Source organism: Ambystoma mexicanum, chromosome 10 (genome assembly GCF_040938575.1).
Source record: "Ambystoma mexicanum isolate Mex_15411 chromosome 10, UKY_AmexF1_1, whole genome shotgun sequence".
Lineage (NCBI taxonomy): Eukaryota > Metazoa > Chordata > Amphibia > Caudata > Ambystomatidae > Ambystoma > Ambystoma mexicanum.
In genome coordinates, this window is record NC_090932.1 from 1,195,579,922 (window position 1) to 1,195,595,136 (window position 15,215).

The following is a 15,215-nucleotide window of genomic DNA, read 5'->3' on the forward strand; positions in this document are numbered from 1 at the left end:
AAAGGGATGGAAGAGTACCTTGTATGCGGAGGGCCAGGGGGTCTGGCAGACGGCAGTCACGGCACCAAACAGACACAAAACAGGTGCTGGCCTTGCCTCCTGTGGGCCTTAGAGGGAGTGGGCCGGCTTCGCCTGCCGGTGACCAATGGGAAGGGATATGGGCCCGTAGACCAATCAGCTCACAGCAGGGGCCTGGATTCAATGGCAGGTATTGTAGGCAATAAGCTGTCGGCCATCTTAGAACGCTGGGTACCTCGTGTACATTAACTCCCACTTCCCATCCCTCCCCTTCCTGCTCCCACCTATCCCCCGCACAATGATGTCTCTAGTTAATTTCCTCAATAAGCCATTGAGGTCGATTATGAGCTTGCTGAGGTCAGATCGTAATTCCACAGGTTCAGGGTTCCTTCATAGGATGAGTCCCACCCCACACAGATGTCCTCTATGCACGGGGCAAGGTCTGGGATAATACCTGGAATGTGCCTAAAGTGAGATGAGTTTCTGTTGATGCTCTTAGTTGCACCCTAGGCATTGTTGCAGGAGCCCTTTACATGCGTCACTGTTAGGGGCTCTTTGTTAAAAGCAGCCATCGCCTTTCTGCCTTGTGATTGGCGCACCACGACTGCATCTCCAGGTGTCGAGCTTGCCTGTCTCCATCGGCTTGTTGCTTCATTTGTTTCCTGCGTTTGGAGTCCTTCTCCCTCATTTCCACATCTCCTTCATAGTGTTCTTCAGGACTGATCATGTGAGGTAGGCGAGTCCTTATGTTACGGCTGAACATTACTTCAGAATGTGTCTTCCCTGTGGTGCTGTGCGGGGTATTTCGATAGTCACGTAGTAGCTGGTAAAATAGTTTTGCTATGGGTTCTCCAGTGAGTCTGGCAATTTGTACGCTCCTCTTGACATAGCTCATGAAGCGTTCTACAGTGGTGTGATGAGGCGATGGACGAACGCCATGTACTCAGAAAATACCTTGAAATCTACTCCGGTGAACGCAGCACTGTTGTCCGACTTTAGGATGCATGGTATTCCATGTGCAGTGAACAACCTGTCAATGGTGGGGATGTTGTGATAGGCGGAGGTGGAGGGCACTATTTGCAGATCAGGGAAGCGAGAGGATTCATCTACTGCTGCGAGGATGTGCTTGCCTCCTTCTAGTGGTATGAAGAAGTCTACGGCCACCTCATCCCATTCCTTTTCTGGCAGGTCCGTCATGGACAGAGGTTCTGGGCGCGTGTGCGGGTTGAGTACCGCACAGATGGGGCAGTCTTTGAGGAGCTCCTCTACCTGGGTGTCTAGTCGGGGACACCACACCTTTTGTCTGAGCATGCGTTTGGTTGATACTATGCCCCGGTGTCCTTCATGAGCTAGATCTAGAACCTTGCAGCATAATGCTCTGGGAATTACTAATGTGGTACATTTTAACAGGACTGCTTTCGCTGTGCTGCTCAATTCATCCTTAACTTTGTACAAGGGGGTGGTCCTGTCCTCAAATGTTTGCAAACTGCAATTATTCGTTGCAGTAATTATTCAAAAACCTCCACATTTTAGTAGTAATACATCTTGACAAATATGCGTTACTGAAAAAGAGGTAATAATCCAACTACTGGAGAAAAACTACTGTTGCCTTTATTTTAATTAGGCCACACATGTAGGTATTAAAATAGAAAGTAAATAAACAAATAAACACATCATCAAGTAAACAAACAAACACTTTGTATTAAGTCAATAACAGGTTATTCAAGTGTTCTGTACACATACATTTCAACAGGTGCATGTACATTTGTAACAGGCGGACACTGAATAGCACACTTTCGGATGTGTAGAAAGCCAAAATCTAGATTGTCCTGTAGAGATACATTGACAATTCAAAGACACACATAAGAAGTTTGTGTTGTGTATCTACAACACAGATGTGCAGTTGAGTGGTATGTTTTCTCCTGTACACAGTTTGGCTAAGTATTGCTCCATGCTAGTCAAAAACAATGTACTAGACAGTTAAACAATGTCGTGAGAAAATTAAAGCAAGTTGCTATGTGACCAAAAACCTTAAAAATAGGGTCTGCTGTAGGCTGGTTTGGAAGGTATAACCAAAAAACTGGTCAACGTCAACATTAAGGTAGTAGTGAGAATTGGGTCATAGTTCATAGTGATTTCAACAGGAACATCATGACCTTGGATGTTTCGGCTGAAAGGTGTTGCAGCCTTCTTCTGGGGCCGGGTTTAAGCAGGTCTCCCTATGGGTAGAAAACAATATGAAGACATACTGATAGATGGTCCAGAAATTGGATCATGCCTAAAGTAGATTGGAGAGAGGTCATTCCGAAGCGGATGTTCTGAGGGGTGGGCCTAGGACCCTGTGCACTAACCTTGCGTGCTGATAGAGAGGTGGTATTATGGCAGCTAGCCGGAAGGCAGTCTCCAAACACCGAGGGGAGGTGGGTCAGGCTGTGGTGGCCTGTAAACACAGAAAGAGAGGGGCATAGGTCTGGGTCAGCTGTGACATGCAGAAAGGAGTCTACAGCTGTGTGTTAGATAGGAACAAAGTGGGTGTCTTGAAGATTGGGTGGTGCAGCATAGTTCTGCAGAGCCTTCGTGGTATGGATTCTCTGAGTGGAGGTGATTCGAGCGCCAGCCGATGGGTCTGGAGCCTAGAAATCTGCACCAGATCTGTGTAGCTGTATGCAGTTGCGCGTGCGCCATGCTTTGTCTCCTCACAGGAGTTCTCCCCTGCCTGTTTACCTTGTTTCCAGTGCCCAGTCTTGATGCAGTGAAAGACTGCCTGTAAGCCTTGGTCATTCTCTGTTTCATGTGCAATTTGGTGCGGATTCAAACCTATTGGCATAGCACCTTGCACTATGTAGTGGATGTATTGATCTACTGTGGAACGAGAGCCCTGAGAATCCTTGCGGGGATGCCATGGCAGGAAGTCCGCCAGGTTGTCCTCTTTCCCAGGTCTGTGTACGATTTTGAAGCTGTAGTCCTGAAGTCATAATGCCCATCTGGCTATCCTTGGTGGCATCTTAGTCTGTGGATTTACATACAGGAAAGTTAACGCTTGATGGTCGGTCGCTACTGAGAACGTTTTTCCATATTATAAGAGGTGGATGTACTCGCAGTCCTACACCATGGCCAGTATTTCCTTTTCCACATGCGAGTAGGCCTGTTCCATCTTCGAGAGGCTCCTGCTGGCATACGGCACTTTGTGTCTGGGAGTGCAGTCTTTGGCATCAATTTGCGTTAAGATGGCACTGAGCCCAACTGGGTTGGCATCAACTATGAGCTCTGTAGCCCTCTTTGAATTAAAGTAGGCCATATTTTTGGGTCCAGAAATGCATTGCTTCATCAACTGGAATGCTCGCTGGCACCCTTCCGTCCATGTGAACTCTGTGTTTTGTTTGGTGAGGGCTCTGATGGATGTTAAATCTCATATATAGCGGATGCAATAGCTGGCAAGTCCGAGGAATGAACTAAGGTCCGACACATTTTTGGGTGGCTCTGCCTCATTTAGCACTGACACTTTTTCAGGGTCAGGTGTCATGCCTGCTGAAGAGAACACATGTCCAAAGAACCCGAGGGTGTGCTTCCGAAATTCGCATTTGTCTTTATCTAGTGTGAGGTTGGCTTCCTCTAGGGCCATGCAGACACGTTCAAGGGTGTTGTCGTGCTGCTCCTGGTCTTGTCCGAAGACTACTATGTCATTGGAATAGTTCAAACAGTTGGGTATGTGTTTTATTACATTGTGAATTTCGGATTGGAAGATCTGCCGATGAGACTCCAAAACTGAGTCTTTTGTACTTGTATAGCCCGAGATGGGTAGCAAATGTGGCGGTATATCTTGGGTTTTTGCTGAGTATCAGTTGGTGATATCCCTTGTTGAGATCCAATTTGGAGAATGTGGCTGTGCCGTTCAACAGGTACACCATGTCGGTTATGCGTGGTGCTTGGTGTCGTTCTCTCCGAATGGCTTAATTTGGCCTGCGCATGTCCACACATATGCGTATGTTGCTTGAGTCCTTCTTTGGTACTGGGACAATGGGGGACACCCACAGGGTGGGTCCCTCCGCTGGTTCAATTATGTCCACTTCAAGGAATTTTGAGAGTTCCTCTTCAACCTGTTTTTGTATGTTGATCAGGATTCCCTGATAGTGCTGCGCCACTGGGGGCACACTTTGGTCAATATGCAAGTCTATTTTCGCCCCTTCAAGTTTTCCGAGGCCTTTGAACAGAGCAGGGAAAAGCTGTTCAATTTTTGCTGTGGGGTCCAGGTATTTGTGGACTATCAGCCTGTATAATACATGGATCAGGCCCATGTCAATGGCTGCATTGTAACTTAAGATGCATCCACTCTCTGTGGCGGCTTCGAGGACATGCATGGGAATTTCCTTTGACTGTCCTTTGTAGCTGAATGATGCCATAAAGTACCCCTTGCAAGGTAATGGTGCCTTTGATCCGTAAGGATAGATGTGACATTTTGCCGGCTTGAGGATTGGGGCTTGGGGTATGCTGTTATACACCTCTTTGCTGATGACGTTGACAGTTGCACCCGTGTCGACTAGGAATTCAGCAGGCATCTGGTTTACTTGGAGGATGAGGGTTGGGCTATGTTCCTTTGCGGTAGGGTTACCTAGGGCCTACAGGTATCCCTTTTTTCTCGGTTCCTCCCAATGCTTTGTGGTCCTACTAGTTTCTTTCCCGGAGGTGGCGCTCATCTGCTGTCTGATTGAGAGTGCTCAACTAGGTACTGGACATATCACCTGGGTCATCTTCTCAATCTTGTTGACGGTGGCTTGCCTTCTCGCCATTCACTGGATGTCCGGTCATGTGACCATCTCTCTGGTTGCTCTTCTTTGAATTTCTGTGGTGATGGTTCAAGCGTTTGGTTGTATGCCCCGGGGGGATCTGTGCTTTCCTGGACTTTGTGGAGGACTATCTTCCTTCACCTCACATCTGGCTTCGGTATATGCGGCATACCGCTTTGAAATGATTGTCACAGGCTGAACACTGTTGGCTAATTTCAGGGCTTGGGCCTTCATGTGGGAACTCGTAGCCGCACCTGTAGCAGAATGGTTCGCCGTTGCCTTTGGGTGCTATGTCTAATTTGTTGATGCGTTCACTTTTGCCGTGGGTTATTTTGATTTCACTGAGGCCCTCTACTTGGGAGGCCAAAGCTGCATCCGGCGGGCTAGGTGTAGTATTTCCTCCAAGGTGAGTTGTTTCTGCAGTAGTCTTTTCCTAAATTCTGCGCACTCACACCCCACTATGATTTGGGATCTCAATGCCTCATTGTTTGAATAGTTATTGAAGTCACAATGCTTCATTTTCACCCTGAGTCGCATCATGAAAGCGTCCATGGACTCTCCTTTTGTTTGCTTGGTTGTGTGGAACACGTGCCTCTCATAATCCACATTCGTGTGTGGCATGAAGTAGTCCATCAGCGTCGATTTTAGGTTTGCATACATGTCCTTTGCATCGTCTGTGATCTCCTCCACTATGTCCCTGACGTTGGGGCCGATGGACAGAGTGAGGAGGCTGTGTTTATTTCTTCTTCTATAGGTCCAATTGCCTTGATGCACACCTCGAAGTTGCACATCCACCGCTTCCTGCGTGGCCCTAGGCTGCTGGATTCTGTTAGATTGAAATGTGTGGGCAGCTGTGTGATGAGGCTCTCTTGCATTCTTGAGGGTAGGGTTGCTGCTAGTGTGAGAGGAACTGTGAGATCTTCATTCTCTGACATGTTGTCGCTGGGCTGTTCTCGCTCCCCTTTTGCTATGAGGCCTAAAAGCTGTTTGAGGCTTGATGAGGGTGGAAGCCTGGCCAGCCATGCCACGGCTTGGATCTGCATGCACTCTTTATTTCTGTTTCTACATGTGTTAGATGCAGGCCATACACCTACTGGTGTCATTGTTAGCAGAATCCTGCTTCAGGCATTATTTCTCCAATGTTCATAAAGGCATGAAAAGTATTTTTTTTTCTTTCTTGTTACCGGACTGGCGCGTGTATCCTTACCGGCGTGTAGAAATGTCCCTCCGGCGCCTTCCCAACGCTCGCTGTGGCCTTCTCCAGCCGGATTGTAGCCGACTCGGGCTGTGTGGGCGGAGCCGTGCTCCACGCCCTGAAAAGAGAGATGAAAGTGCACTGCGACTGGAGGCGGACCAGCGACTTTCCTCACCGGGCAGCCGTTCGCTCAACTCGCAGCAATGCGAGGAGGAGCTATCACGAATGGGGCTCAGTACCCCTCGTCGCCAATGTGATGTCCTTCGGATGTGCCTTTCATAAAGGCCCCACACGGTCTCTCTCTATCACAGGCAGAGAGGAGATGGATACAGGAGGAGGATGCAGAACTACAACTTTATTCTCTCGACTCGGAACACGTATTGACTTCCTTAACTCCCACTTCCCGTCCCTCCCCGTCCCGCTCCCACCCATCCCCTGCCACGTAACACAGGCACACCAACAGGGCATGAACGTCACACAGAATTGTTTAACTCTTTCTTTGTATCCGGTTTTACACGCTGCATTGACAGAATGGTAAATATGCCAAAATCTTAAGAAACGCCACACCTTGTTCCCAAGCCAGCATCGCTACCGGTACATCCCTCCAGTGACCCCTGCAAAAGTCACTGAATGAGAAGAGGCACCTCGTATCTGCCTCTGCTACTGCTTCTGGAGCACTACAAGGGTTGGGGGCCTTTTTCCTTCCTGGTAAAGCTCTGCGCTGGAACATCTTTCTAAAACGCACTGTGGCCACATCGTGAAGGATGCCTTAATGGGGTTCAGTGCATTTGAAGATTTATAACAGAGATCAAATTATGTATTGAATTAAGTCTGTCGAGTGTAGCTGCCCTGGCTTCATAACTATGTGAGCGTTACTTTACAGCGCTATAAATAATAAGGCTATTAATACCTGCTAGGCTTTGCTTGCAAAGACATTTATATAATTATAAATCACTATCTCAAGCATTGTTAGCAGTGCTCGTTATCCTATTTCATACCTTGGTAAGCCCTCTGAGAGGGCTGTCTTCCCTTATTAGGCCAGGAGATTTAATGATCTGGTTTCACTTCTAAGTACAATGAAGAGAAGGTTTGGGAGGGGTCTCCATCCTCGTGGCATGGAATGCATCCGGTGAGTGGACTGCACGCTAATGCAAGCAGGAGCTTGCTATTGTTAATCATAGTTTGAGATGATTACACAGAGAAAAGTGCATTTGCCTCATTCGTGCAAACAGTGCAACTGCATTTGGGCTGGCATCTGTGGGGCGACCACCGTTGCCCAGCCATTAAAGAATTAAGTGATTAGACACACCTGCATGAGCCAGCAATACCAGCACTTACATGACCAGAAGCCAGATTTATTGGCTCGAGTCACAGGTGAGGGATTGCCATTGTTGCTGGGTTTTACACCCACTAGCAGTGTGGCACAGCACGGGTATATGCAGGTTTCATTCATTCATTCATCTGTTATAACGAGCTTAACACCAAAGACCAGTCTCTAAGCGTGAGACCGGATTGGAACCTGAGTTGCTCTGCATTGTTCTGCTTCCAAGACAAACGTCTTGCCCCTGAGCTATCCTCCCAGAGCATTCCTATTTGGATACTGCATATTATGCTTTTCCTGACATTTTCTGTGCTCCTCCAGTGGCACTAGAAGGGTGAATGGAGATCGTGGGACGCAGTACTACTAGTAGTCGTACTAGTAGTGACTGGGGACCCTCAGTCATTTTCCTCTAATTTTGACCTAGATTATATTACTCTTGTATACTGCTCCTAGATCGCAACAATTCCAAATCGCTCCATTCGTGGCCCCATTTGACGCATATTGCCGGGCCCTCTCTCTGACTACACCCCATTATGTACACCTCAGATTTTCTCTGTTGCTCTCTCCTGTTATTTTGCCTTTCAAATCCTCTGATTTCCACACTCACCCACTATTGCATTGCACTACCTACCCCACACACATCTAGTGAGCAATTCAATCCTGGGTTGCCTTGCTCAGTTAGTTACCACTCCTTCTACCACCCCAACTTGCCACCACATCAGAATGTACCCCATCTCATCTCCTGCCAATCCTTCAGCACACAGCACATCCTTAGCACCTTAACAATGCCCTTGACACTACCCCCCGATCCTTACTTGAACGCCTTCTCTATGGCTGGAACACTTTGCAGCCAAACCGACCCCCAACCAACCATGCACCCTGAACCTCAGGAACTTCAGATTAGGATCTAGATTCACACATGCAGCCCATCTTTCACCTATCCCTAACTCCACACTTACATTACCTGTTTCCTCTAGTATTTCGGTGCATAGCATCATCACAGTAGGCATTGAGAATACCCCTCATCTGGTTACGCCCAGCATCAACACAAGGAATCCCAACTTAACTACTGAAACCTCTATCAAGGGTGCCCTTGTGAATGTGAGGTCCCTCCCTGCTCACGCCCTGGACATCGCAGATCTCATTACTACTCAAGACTTAGATTTTCTAGCGATCACCGAGACCTGGTTACACGCAGCCTCAGGTCCCTCACTATCACTCGCTATTCCCACTGACTACACCATCATCAGATGTGACTGAAACAGCAACCAATCCAAAGAGGGTGGTGTTGCCTTTATTCATAAAAGCACCCTCAGTTTTAGAGTCAACCCTAATCAACAGATCCCCTCTGCTGAGCTTTCACCGGTCAAATTACCACCTTATTTATAGGCCACCAGGACCTACCACCACGTTCGACGACAACATTACTTCGATCCTAGTAGATAAAACTAAGACCAATTTCCAAATTATTTTATTGGAGACCTTAACTTGGGTTATCTAGACCCCAATGACCTCAAAGCACAGGATTTTGCCAACGCCCGCACTGATCTGGACTTCTCCCACCGCATTTCTGAACCGACTCACATCAAGGGGAGAATCCTTGATTGGCTGATTGGTCTGAACTATGGCATCAACCTAGTGGCTAACTCTCCCTGCGTATGGGCTGACCACCACACTATCACCTTCACCTCACAGCCAACTCTACACGCACCATTCAGGACATTAGAACCCTATTTGTACTAGAAACAAAAAAGACATAACGAGAGAGAAACTGTTCCCCCCTCATCCTACCTATATTAAACAATGCCTTACTGTCTTGCAATGACCCTACCACCCTAGTGAACACTTTCAATGACATCATACTCAAAGCACTGAACTCCATCACCCTTACTTAATTGCAGAGACCTAAACCTTGTGCCCACCTCAACTCATGGTCCACACCACAACTGAGAGTGCTCTGCAAAGAAAAGAGAAACTCTGAAGTCGCTGAAAAAGTCACCCCTCTGATACCAACAAGGATAGCCTCATTATAGCATCCCTAAATTATAAAGAGGCTATCTTCCAAGCAGAAAAAGATACCTATAACAAACGTATTCTGCAAGCAGAATCTAATACTAAAGAGCTCTTCAAGATACTCAAAGAACTTGAATCCTCCACCACCCCTCCAGACACCTGTAGTAAAGACAGTAAATGGTGTGATAATATACAAAATGCACTCCTTAAGAAAAGTTTAATACTCCAAACTAAAATGAACACCAAAAAAAGCAGCCTATAGACTGACTTACAGCCTACCTCGCCCCCTGGAATAACTTCCCGCACTGGGCTCACTCCCCAACCATTCAACTTTTCTCCTCTTTCTATCTTAGAGGTAGAAAACATCATCAGCCAACTGAAACCTTCTAACTGCCAGGGAGACACATGCCCAGCTCCCATTATCAAGGAGGCGGGCCATGAACTTGCTCCTTTCATCACTGCTCTCACAAACACTTCATTCAGCATGGGCATCGCCCCCGATAACCTCAAGGACGCTTGGGTTATCCCCCTTCTCAGAAAACCCAATGAGGTCCGAGCATACCGACTAATTACAGGCCCATCACCACTGTTCTTTTTCTGCTCAAAATCCTGGACTGAGCAGTTTATCTGCAGATTCAGGACTACATGGAATCTAATAAACTTCTAGGACTCAGACAATACGGCTTCCGTCCCAAGCATGGAACAGAAACTGCCCTCATTGACCTTAAAACCCAAATTGAGGACCTGAAAGACAACGGAAAGCTAGCCCTCCTCTTACTACTAGATCACTTGCCAGCTTTTGACTTGGTGAACCATCAAATTCTCTGTCAGCACCTTAAATTGGCAGCCCACTTTTCCCACAAGGCTACCACTTGGATCAGATCCTTCTTGGCCAATAGATCGATGAGGGTCTTCTCTCCCTCCGCTTACACCAAATCATCTCCAGTACCATGTGAGCTCCCTCAAGGATCTTGCATTTCACCTACACTTTACAACATGTTCATGGAGCCGCTCTTTGATATTCTTGATTCTCTGGGTATCATCTACACTAACTACGCAGATGACACCCAGATACTCATCCCTATCACGGGAGACCACTTAACTGATATTAAAGCTTTAAATGATGTTTATCAAGTCATCCATGCGTGGATGGCTCAACACAAGCTCTGTCTGAATGCTGAGAGATAGAGCTGCTCATCCTGGGATCTTATCGCCAACTCAGCAAACTAGACCCTATCTTCAAATCCTTTATCATCGATGGCAACACCATTAAGATTTCGAACGACACTAAAACTTTAGGCATCTATCTTGTTACCACCTTATCTCTCTAGACAAACTAATGCTGTCATTTCAGCGTCCGCCTACAAATGCAAACTGATTACAGCCTGCCGTCCTTTACTTTCCACTTCCAACTGTACCATCCTGGGCAGACCCCTTGTCATGTCCACACTGGACGATTGCAATGCACTTTACTTAGGTACGAGTCAACGTAATCTCAACAAGCTACAGGTCACCCAAAATAATGCCATTAGGGCTGCTTAAATATTCCCAGGAAACAGCATATTTCTGACACTAGACGTAGCCTACATTGGCTCTCAGTAGCACAAAGACACCCTCAAAACCCTTGCCCTCACGCATAAATGCCTGGCCAACCAGGCACCTAGATACCTGGCCAGCTGCTTAACTTCACATACCACCAGTCACCCTCAAAGAACAGCCCAAGCGCATTGCCTCTCTATACATAGATTTAAATGTCAGACAGCGGGGGGTTACAGCTTCCCTGTTCTTGCTTCCAAACTATGGAACTCACTCCCCCACCCACTAAGAACTGAAACTTCCTTCCACTCCTTCAAGAGGAAAGCTAAACTGTAGATCCTGGCCCAAGACACACACCACCATCACGCTCCTCTTCAACCTTAAACTCACCCCTGTGATTATTCTCTACTCACCCTGCGTTCTCTTGTTGATATAGTGGATTTTATCATGTAATCATATTATATTGTATATTCTGTAAACCCTGCGTAAGATTTCCTCTTGTAATGTATTGTAGACTCTGTAAGTACTATGTAAGCATCTGTCACTGTTCTACTTGTGTTCCACTGTAATTGGTGTTTGAGAACTAAGATATGCGCCCAGATGCCTTTGGACTAGGTGCGCTATACAAATAAAACAAATACAAATAGTGTTGAATAGACCAGGTCACACAGAGTTGATGGGAAATTGACCAACACCCAGGAAACGTATCAGTCAGTTTAACTCGAGCACATGTCATGGTGCCATACGGAGGGGGCATCCTTTGCCACAACAACGATGAACAAGCACTTTTGTGACCAAACGGCCAGTGAAAATGAATTCAAGATGGCCGCAATGCAACTGAAACCCACAGCTAACAAGTGAAAGAAGCCCCCGTATCATTGGTTTGACAAAATATAGTGCTTGCACTATATGTGCCAAAGCATTGCTACCAGAAAAGAGAGGGGTAGGAAGGTTGTTTGTAAGTAGGATATTGGATTGGAATGGCAAGTGCTAGTGGTTGCACAGGATATTGGGTTGGAATGGCAAGTGCTAGTGGTTGCACATGCCTTTGCCACAACAGCCAATGAGGGGTTGTTATGCTAGGCATGGTCCAATCAAGTGTTAAGCTGGGAGATGTACCCCTCTGCAGCCAGCCATCAGGTACCTTGTGGATGTTTTCTCCTGCTCACAACCTGCTGCAATTTGCATTCCCTGTTTCCCTAGTTCTTGTTTATTTTATTTTATGGAGAGGTGCAGTACCACTGTCAACATACAGATGTCCTGTGATTTCTTATGAAGACATATGTATGTTGTCGGTAGTGCACCTCTCCAATCTCAATGTGATTTCTTATGAGGACATATGTATGATGTCAATGGTATTGCACCTCTCCAATAGAATAAGTTGTGAGGACATCTGTAGGTTGTAGTTCATTGGATAGGTGGTGTACAACTGACAAGTGTTTTCTCCTGCTCACAACCTGATTCCATTTCCATTTCCTGTTTATTGGATTTATTTTTTTGGAGAGGTGCAGTACCACTGACAACATACAGATGTCCTCATAAGAAATCTCAATATGATTGCTTAGGAGAAAATCTAAATGTTGTCAATGGTACTGCACCTCTCCAATAAAATTAGTTGTGAGGACATCTGTAGGTTGTAGCTCAATAGAGAGGTGCAGTATCACTGACAACATACAGGTGTCCATTTAAGAAATCACATTGAGATCAAAACTTCAAAATAGGACAACTATGAACATAGGCTGCAATTATACATACAAACAACAGATATCACGTCTCTCTTGTGCTGTTGTTTCTTTCACCACTTGCACTGTTGTTCCTTTCCCCACTTGGACGGTTGCTCCTTTCCCACTTGTGCTCTCCCTCCTCACCCTTGTGGTATCCCTCCTCCCACCCTTGCACCCTCCCAGTCTCCTCCTTGCACTCTCCCTCGTCCCCTTGTGTTATCCCTTCTCCCCCTTTTGCTGCCCCTCTTCCCTCCCTCATGCTGTCCCCCTGTCCCCTTGCACTGTCCCTCCTCCCCCTTTGCACTGTTGCTCCTTTCATCTTGAGCTGTTGCTCTTTCCGCCTTGAGCTGTTGCCACTTCCCCTTTTGCTGTTGCTCCTTCCTCCATTGCGCTATTGCGCCTGTCCCCTCTAATGCTGTCCCTTCCCCTTCCCTTGCACTGTCCCTCCTACTTCCCTTGCACTGCCCTCGTCCCCCTTGTGTGGCCCTTCTCCCTCCTTGCCCTGTCCCTCCTTCCCCATGTGCTGTCCCTCTTTCCTCTTGTGCTTTTCCTTCTCTCCCTTGCACTGCCCTTCCTCCCCCCTTGCACTGTCCCTCCTCCACCCTTGTACTGTCCCTCCTACCCCCTGGTGCTTTCGCTCCTTCGCCCCTTGCGATGTTGCTCAACCCCCCTTGCGCTGTTGCTCCTCGCTCTCTGTGCTGTTACTCCACCCCCTCCTTCCCCTTTGGCTGTCCCTCCTCCCCCCTTACACTGTTGCTCCTTCCCCTTGAGCTGCCACTCCTTCCCCCTCTAGTGCTGTTGCTCCTTCCTCCTTTGGGCTGTCGCTCCATTCCCCTTGTGCTGTTGCTCCTTCCTCCCTTGAGGTTTTGCTCCTTTCCCCCTGTGATGTCCCTTCTCCTTCCCTTGCACTGTCCCTTCTACCTCCCTTGCACTGTCCCTCCTCCCACTTGCACTTTCCCTCCTCTCCTTTGCACTGTCCCTCCTCCTCCTCTTGTGCTGTCCCTCCTCTGTGATGTCCCTTCTCCCCCTTGCACTTCCCTTCCTCCCCCTTGCGATGTCCCTCTTCGACCCTTGCACTGTCCCTCCTTCCCACTGGTGCTGTCGCTCCTTGCCCCTTGCAATGTTGCTTCATGCCCTGTTGTGCTGTTGCTCCTCCCTCCTTGTGCTGTCACTCCTCACCATTGTGTTGTCGCTCCACCCACTTGTGCTGTCACACATCTCCCCTTGTGCTGTTCCTCCTTCTCCCTTGCACTGTTGCTCCTTCCCCATGAGTTGTCGCTCATTCCCCTCTTGTTCTGTCGCTCTGCTCCATGCACTGTCACTCCATCCCCCTTTGGGCTGTCGTTCCACCCTCCCTTTGCGATGTCGTTCCTTCCCCCTTTTGCACTATTGCACCGTACCCCATTTGTATTGTCACTCCTCCCCAAAGATTTGTGATGTCACTCCTCCCTTCAAATGTTGTACAATGTTCGTGTGAACTGTTGCTGGCTTTCCTTTCCCAACAGTGCTTTCCTCGTCTCAGGTGCTGCGATTCATTCCCTCCCATGCTGTCATTCCTCATTTCTTTCCTCCATGATGAATGTGAAATGAAATAAACAACTACAATCGCCAAAACGATTTGATTTGCCAATGCGTGTTGTTCAATTGCTGGCAAAGGGAATTGTAGGAAGACTGTGTGGAGATATAGTATATGAAGACCCTCACACCTGATGGAGAGAAGTGAATGTGGCTTGTAAAGAGATTTGCATTATAGTATTGCAAAGAGTGTGAGGAAATAAGGTGCAGGAAGGCATCCAGGGTGGACTTTAAGCCACAGAAGTGGCTCTTGGGTGGAACGCTGGACACTTTGCCCTCCAGGAGGGTTGGAGAACTGCACAAAGGCCAGCTAATAATTCCCAGCCAGGGGAACCAGTGACTGTTCGGGAACAGAGGGCAGTTGCTGCTAAATGTGTTGAGCTGCAACCTTCACCGGCTCCATTTTTCAGGTTACTAAGAGGCAGGCCTTGATGGGTGCGGTTCACCTGGCGGCGAGGTTGGCCCTGGCTTGCAAGGAGAGTAGGGGAGGAGGCGCAGCAGAGCGGTATGGTAGAAGGCAGTGCTCGCAGGTGTGCCTGGGTCTAAGGAGGTAGGTAGAGGTTTGGGGCTGGTGTGGCCAAGGTTAGCACAGAGCGAGGGAGCCTATCGCTGTCCGGGAAGACGTACCTGTATCCCCTGCACGGGCAGTGCTATGGCCAGGTGAGGTGTGGGGCTGTTGCCCTCTGCATGGAATCTGTTAGCATCTGGGATGGGAGGGCTGCATGCTTTCTATTGCCTTCCTGTCTGAGGGGAGGCAGAGGTGGGGTGCCATGTTGCTAGCAGGGACTGGGTGGGAGTTCGTCAGTGAGTGGACAGGGGCCAGGAGGCCCGCAGAGGTCAGCTGGGAGCACAGAGCAGGGGAACGAAACACTCGGTGGGGAAGAGCTATCTGGATGACAGTTTCAAGGGGGGTTTGGGGATAACAAAGCTGCACTTCTTTACTCCAATTGCATGGTTTAACGTCCAAGTTATGGTTGGGGGTTTATACTGGGAACTAGGGGTTTATAATTCCTTCTTGTGCAATGGGGGGATGCTCAGTCCTGGCAGGG